This window comes from Capsicum annuum, chromosome 11, assembly GCF_002878395.1.
Source record: "Capsicum annuum cultivar UCD-10X-F1 chromosome 11, UCD10Xv1.1, whole genome shotgun sequence".
Taxonomy (NCBI): Eukaryota; Viridiplantae; Streptophyta; class Magnoliopsida; order Solanales; family Solanaceae; genus Capsicum; species Capsicum annuum.
In genome coordinates this window covers 65,614,547-65,622,372 of record NC_061121.1, presented here as the reverse complement: position 1 = coordinate 65,622,372, position 7,826 = coordinate 65,614,547, and the positions used below count along the sequence as shown (strand labels likewise).

The 7,826-nt window shown below is 34.6% G+C and overlaps 1 long non-coding RNA gene across 12 annotated transcripts; it reads left to right on the top strand.

The window, feature by feature from the left end:
* Nucleotides 1–1,605: 1,605 nt before the first annotated feature.
* Nucleotides 1,606–6,721, top strand: LOC107848035. Of its 12 annotated transcripts, none has more exons than XR_007047330.1 (7): nt 1,643–1,930; nt 2,703–2,796; nt 3,374–3,501; nt 3,579–3,852; nt 5,174–5,284; nt 5,392–5,549; nt 6,523–6,721. It is a non-coding gene; the product is annotated as an uncharacterized LOC107848035 (long non-coding RNA). The 12 variants fall into 12 exon arrangements; XR_007047333.1 differs by having other exon boundaries at nt 1,643–2,796; nt 3,579–3,665; nt 3,756–3,852; XR_007047327.1 differs by having other exon boundaries at nt 1,648–2,195.
* The last annotated feature ends 1,105 nt before the right edge of the window (nt 6,722–7,826 follow it).

Sequence of the window (7,826 nt, the reverse complement as noted above, 5' to 3'; positions counted from 1 at the left end):
ATGATAGCCATCATCATCTAGTTGTCATATATATATATATATATATATATATATCAATTTTAGAGGAATATCTGGAGTATTGTTAATGTTCTGAAGGACTAATGTTGCACCAATATTAGTTTTCAAACAAATCGTGCCAAAATCAAACACCTTAACCTCACTAGTGTTGCCCATTTTTAACACTCCAGAGTTAATAAGAGCATAAAATGAGAAGAAGTCTTTCTTCGGTGTGACATGAGATGTAGCTTCAGAATCTACTATTAAACTAGTATCTTGGGGTTCAAAATTGATTACATTTTCTCAGAAGCAAAGAGAAGGTTATCTTGGACAACAACAACAATGTCATTTTTGTTATTTTATTCTTTCTTTCTTAACCTATTGTAGAATCTTTTAATATGTTCTTTCATGCTACAATCATAGCATAAATGAGTCTCATACCTTGACCTTGACTTGTTTCTGCTTTAACCTCTATTCCTTGGGTTTCTTATTTTGCCTCTCTATCGGTCTTCTGTAGACAGAAAATCTGAGTGTGAGGATGAGCCCTGAAATTTTCTCCCCACTTCTTTATTCAAGACACCACTCTTAACAAATTTCATAGTCACCTTATCACCAGGAGCTGAATTTATTAAAGAAACATGAAGAGTTTTTTAAGAATCTGGTAGAGTATTAAGAAGTCAAAGTTTATATATCTCATAGCCAAAATTAACACTCATTCTAAACATATGATCAAGGCCACTTTGAAAATCATTTTTATGATCAATAATAAGATTGCCCTCCTTATATTTAAAGCCATCAATTGCTTTAGCAGGAACAACTTATTTTTGTCGATTTTTGAAGCGTAAAGTTTCTTTAACTTTTTTCACAATGTTCTAGCATGTGTTTCATTCACAATATGATTGCAAACATTGTCTTCAACTCATTGCCTTATATATCTACATACTTTTTGGTGCTCAGTATCTAAATTTTCATCAGTTGTATTCTCAAGTTTATGAACAACAAAAATAGAAAGATGCATCTTCTTCACAAATGAAATATCTTTCTCTTGTTCTTTCATATGTTGTAATTGCTCTCATTTAAACATACTATCTTACTCATATTTGTCTCTATCTAAAAATTCTTAATAAATTATCTAGCTCTACTACCACTTGTTATGTTAGAAAGAGGTAATACGAAAGCAAAGAAAGTAAAAAGCGCCAAATATAATGTGAAAAATTTCTTCAAAGCGAAGGTAACAACTACAGGATCATAGAGATCCAAATGGCTCCACTATAACAATAAGAAGGTTGCAAATATTCTTCAAAATGTCTACATAACAAGTGTAAAATATGGAAAAGCAATAGTTATACCAACAAAAGTAAATCAAAAGAAATCATCCAAAATAAAGTTGTTGTTTGAAACTCAAAATCGGGTGCTACAAACTTCAAATACCATCTTCGCTGTTTAAAAAAAATCAAGATGCACTACACAAAATGGATCTAATTATGGGGGTTATTTTAACCTCCACAAAATTATATGAAATGCGGAAGTTAAAAGTCTATTGTTAAAATTTATAAATCGATTGCTAAAATTTATAAATTTGCAAGGGTTTTACCCCGTGTCCATGGAAAAAAAGAGCTGTAAGTAATGCCATAAAAAATAATTTCCCTTTTTTTTTAATTGGCCAATAATTTCCCCCAAAATATTTTCTCTCCCATTTTCCCTAAAACCCCCAAATCGATTGACAGCTTTTTCCAAAATCTTGTTCATTCCAGCGGGAGTGCATTTGCTGGAAGATCTCAAGTACATCCATTTTGTTTTGATTTTTAGTGTGTTCATGACCTGTTATTTTGGATTCAGCTTGTATACACTAACAATATAAGCGATTGGCACTCCGGCCGACCATTGCTACTCTGGTCGACCATTGCTGTTCCAGTCAGTCATTGCTACTCTGGTCGGCTAGCTAAGTTGCACTACTACCCTCTGGTTTCTCTCTTTTTGTGGTTTAAAGACGAGTCCTTTCTGGTCCTTTATCACAAATTGCTTTCCTAGGGCCTTATTTGCAGAATACATTTTGATGTAGAGTTTGTGAATCGAGACTATGGTAGAGTATCAATGGTGTTAGCCATAATATTGAAAATGAATGAGTGAAAGTAATTTGTATTAATAGGAGCAAGATATGTTGAATGGAACAAAGATAGTTGTAATGAGGACTAAAGGTACTTCTCCGGTTAGGTGTGTTTGGTATTAACTAAAGATTGATAATAGCCTTAGCTAATTGGATTATATTTTGATGATGTTATTGAGTATTAATAGTTGATAATATAATCTAAGCACTGGTTGGAGCGAGCGATATGGAGTAAGAGTTGAAGTAGTAGTTAAAGAAAATTACTTGTATCTCATAAGCGAGAAAACGTTTCATTTCCTCAATAGGTTTACCAACTTAGGTTCTGTTTTTTATGGTTTTCCAAATCTTACTTCTCTTGACCTTTCACATAATAATCTCAAGATTTTGCGTTTTTGATTTACCAACCAAACTAAGCTTGAAAATTTGAGCATTTCTAGTTGTAACATTTATGGTAATCCAGAACCAATTTCACACATCAAATCACTTAAGCATTTAGATGTTTCTGTCAACCATATGAATGGTAAATTTCCCAATGATTTTCCTCCTCTTTCTAGTCTTGATTTCTTGAATATCTCATTCAACAACTTCACTGGTGTAGTACCTCAAGACCAGTATGCAAAATTTGGCAACTCTTCTTTCATTTATGTTGGGAAGGTCTCGTGCACGCTACTCTCTTGGTGTCTTGTTGAGGGGTAAGGTCTCGTACACACTACCCTCTTGGTACCTTGTTGTTGAACAAATGATTAGATTTGCCTACAATGAACCTTTGGTAGCTGAGGAATGGCTTCAAGAAATTAATTTGGAGTGCTATCCATAGAAAAAATTGTTGGTATCTACTTGTACTGCTGTATTCGACATTGTTATTTACTTTGTGAATCAATCAAGGTGATTTTTGTGCCCAGAAGCTTATGTTATTCGGATTCTCAAACATGTTGTTGGGGGTGTGTCGGAATCGTCAAAAGATTAATGGTTTTTGAGAAACAGATATAGATGTAGTGACATTTTTTAGAGTCCGAGCAACATAGTTGAAAACAGTCTTTGAGTTTCACATGTTAGCATACAGGAACCTAACGCCATACACTTTTTGGGGTCATCGCAACATACTGTATTTGTATAACAGTATTGATAGATCTTCGGCTTTTGAATTTGGATTTAGGCTCAAGTATCCACATAATAATCTAATGGTTTCTTTTCCCAGACTAATGGAAGAGTAGATTAAGTATTCTAGATATTGTTTGTTGCTGATGAGTCTCTTGCTGTTCTTTATAGAAAAACTGTGATGTGCTTTATGCATACTGTCAGCCGAAGCGTTCTGATTATGGACTGCCTGAGGATAAATTCTTATTTGCATGTTTTAATCAGCTTGGCAAGATGGATCCTGAGATTTTTATGACATGGTAGTTACTAGGACTGATTTAAATTGGTCAACTGCACAAGCACTTGCTATAAAACTTGTTGAATTGGTATGTTGCAGGTGCAATATCCTTAAGCGTGTACCAAATAGTGCTCTTTGGCTTGTCAGATTTCCAGCTGCAGCAGAGAAGAGGCTTTGCGCATATAAGTGTTTTCTTCCACTCAGTGCATTTCTCTGATATTCTCGTGTGACTTGTTGGTTTATATGAATTCTAGCTAATTCAGCTTGCTTATACAGATGCTGCTACACAAGGCCTGCTACCAGATCAAATTATCTTCACAGATGTTGCAATGAAACAAGAGCACATCTCCTTGGCTAATCTTTTCCTTGACACGTAAGAAGATTAAGAATTGATAATTGCCTTCCTTTTTAACACATTAGTTTACCTTTTAAATAAAGTTAACTCTCTTCGTCACAACCCTGCTCCCACCCCCAAACTCCCCTTCCTCCTTAACTGTCAGAGAGACGTTAGATTTTGCAGGACGTTGTTTAGGAGTTGGAACAAGGTATGATCTCCTTACTGAATTGTCAAGGTGGGAAAAGGATGCAGGAATCAAACCCGATCCTGAAATTGATGTCTTTATGAAAGCTACAGCTGTTGCGGGCCAAGAATCTAGTCTTGTGACAGACTATGGTCTTAACATTAGACTCCTGGTTGAACTCGTAATCATATTTGGGTTGCTGTGACATAGTTAGGGCTCGACAGGGTTGTTTAAATCTTTTATTTAACGTCTTTTGGTTTATTTTCTTCATGCGAGGAATGTGAGTGGAAGCTTTATATGAATAGTTAGTCAATTTGTTTCTTTGGTGAATTTTGAAGAAGTGAAAATCAAATATAAGCAACATTTTTCCTTAAGTCTTCTGTGTAAATGATATCGCCCAAATTGCTTGATGTTAGGTAACTGGCTAAAAAGTCAAGCTCGTAACGAAAGAGATGGGGATTTCAAGTTAAGTTAGATTTTCTTACTAGTGGGACTAGTCCAGTAGTTATATTGACTTTAGACCTACTATTGACTAATCTATCAGCGCTAACAGTTTACATTAAGATAATGCAAATAGCAAAATACAGTTAGAAGATTAGTTTTGGAGAAGTATTAATTTTGGAAAAGCCTAGGACTATCGGTCCCCTTTAGCTAACATAATGGTCACCGTTTGACCCTTACTCGATGCTTAAGCCACTATCATTAACCTTGACTGAGTCTAATGTATTCACGAGGTAACAATTTAGTGTGTTCACCACCAAACTGGTTGGCTGGCACTTCTTCTACCCCCTCTTAAGAGTTAAGATACAGGATACTTCATCTCTGATAAAATAGTAGCTGACATAGGAAAAGTTGGAAAAGGAGGGCATTCTTTCCTGCTTTGTTAAAGTGTAGGTGGGTTTGGCTTGAAATTCAAGTAAAATTTGACACTAATAAGGCACAAAACTTGATTTTTTGTTTGTTAATATATATTTTTCCCTACAGATGCCAAATTGATATATCTTTGATTAATGTGAAAGCTATATCCATCTACTATGGCCTAACAATTTATCACCCATTGGGTTCTAGCCTAACCATGTACAAAGTGTCACTACCTCTACCGTGTCAATGATAAAAAGAATGAGTAAGGTTGGTACAGTGAACCTACTAATTGGATTTTCTATCTTATTTCAGGTAACACTTTCCGTACTACTTACTGCTGCCGGAGTTCTTATCGCAGCTCTTGGAGATTTTTCATTTGATCTCTTTGGATACAGTTTGGCCTTTATTTCTGTTTTCTTCCAGGTCCTGCCTTGTTTTTATCATCTAACGCTTTTATTGCAAGTATCTTTTTACTTGTTGAGATTAAATTATAAATACGTCTTAGTTACATGCCCTTGTTTCATTTTCAGACCATGTACCTTGTGTTGGTTGAGAAGTCAGGAGCAGACGATGGGCTTTCGTCGAATGCGATCATGTTTTACAACAGTTTCTTATCTTTGCCATTTTTGCTATTCCTCATCATAACCACAGGAGAATTTCCAAATTCTTTATCTATTTTATTTGCAAGGTTAGTTTCTTTGCTACATTCAGTATAGTGAAACATCGTCCTTTATTCTTATTTAGAAGCAAATTAGTTGGTAGTTACTGCTTGAGCAGTGTTGAACAATTTTGAGAGCTTGATATCATTGCCTTTTGTTGTCAATCAAGTTAAAGGAAAAGGGAAAAGTAAAGGGAGATAATACAGAAGCACGTATCAATAAATTAGAATGGTCAGTGAAAACTAGAATGAACTATGAGACAAGGATTTCAGATCCCTTCCTCGGACCCTGCGCATAGCGGAGCTTAGTGCATTGGGTTGCCCTTTTTTGTGATATTGCTAACTTGAGGAATTAGGATACACAAATTAATCATTCAACTATACTTTATTTACTGAAATGGATCAACTATACTTTTCCTAGTTGAGATCTGCTATATGAATCCTCTATAATTGTGTATCCTAATACTTAAAGGCTAGAGGTTCGCTGTAGAGTCACAAGTGCAGAGGAGAGAAGCATAATAGATCCTCTATAATTGTGTATCCTAATACTTAAAGGCTAGAGGTTCGCTGTAGAGTCACAAGTGCAGAGGAGAGAAGCATAATAGAAGGAGAAATGAGGGATGGTAGGTAGGGATGTATACAGCAGTACATGGTAGAAGGAGAAATGAGGGATGGAAGTTAGGGATATATACAGTAGTACAACTAACATGTGGGGATTCATATAGCTGACCAAAACTAGTTTGGGACTCAGCTTTAGTTGTTGTTTACATCTACCACTAAATGGTATCTCATACACTCGATATCGTAAGTACTAACTTTATTTTTGCATTTGATTACTTACCATCTCGGCTCCAAATTCTTGCTTCTTGGTAAATGGATGCCGTAGGGGAATGTAACACATGATATGCTTTGATGTTAAAGCATGATGTTCACTATAACTTGTCCTTAATAATAAGGACTGAAAGTTTATCGATTAATTTTTATACTTTGCATTTTTATGTAGCTAAGTGATGCGGCTGGTGGACCCATTTCACCCATGGATGCAAGGAGATCATGTTGTGATTATGATCCTAATGACATTGTTTGATTTTGTTGCATTTGTCTTGGATATTCAATTATGACGATGTAATTGTGTGGTTGGAGTGAATATTTGATTTTGGAGTTTGAAGATACTAGTTAATGTTGAAAATTTGGAGTTTGAAGATGCTAATGTTGAAAATTTAATTTTGAAGTTTAATGTTCAATGTATTTTTGTTATACTTGTCAATTACAATGTTTAATTACTCTTTATATTAATGATATATAATTGAGCACATATTGGATTATAGGTTATGCCTAGAATAATTAAATTTGAGCTAAAATTAGAATCTATAATTAGTTATTGAAAATTGATAGGCCCTACTAAATGTTTTTTTTTAAAAAACAATTGCGGAGGTTTTAACCCCGCAAGTTCTAATTAAAAATTTATTATAAAAAAATAAATTTAGAATAACGGGGATCAATAATCGCCGCAAATTAATTACTGGGATCGTAATCGCCGCAAATTAATTATGGGGGTCGAAAAAAAATTGCTGCAAATTGTTTGTGACAGCTCAAATTGTGGGGGTTTTGGAAATCGTCAAAATTACATTTTGCGGGGTTTAAAACCCCCGCAATTCATAAAATTAACCCCGCAATTTGACCCCTTTTTTGTAGCGATGTTAGAAAATATTAGTTAAAAATTCAGCACGATCCAGTGATGTACGTACTGAAAAACGTGATCTGTAGATGGCTAATCGGGGAGCAAAAATTGCAGCAAAAAAGAACTCTTTTCTCTCTTCTCTGTTTGGTGAAAGCTCTCTCAAAATTCTCTTTTATGTGTTAATATCTCTCAAAGGCAAATATCAATGAGCATGAATAATTCTCTCTCAAATTATCCTATTTATAGATGATGAGTGGTGTTTTCTCCTAAAGCAAAATGAACTCTAAATAGGGATAGAAATCTGAATCCTATTTCAAATAGGATTGGAAATCAGAAGAGAATAGGATTAGGCCATGAGCCATTGACCGGAACATGAGCCACAACCCAACAAAATTTTTGTACTCAATGAAGTTAAAACTACGATCAATCTTTCTAGGATTTGTTTCAAAAACTTCACCAACGTTAAAGAGTACTAGTTTTAGATTACAACTTAATAACCAAAGGGACTATAAACTCCAGTTCTTTAACCTCTACAACTAACTCAATTATAGCTTCCCTTTTCAAAACTATAACCCTAGTCTAAAAAGTTAAACAAACTTCAAAATTGATCATCTTCAGTGATACTT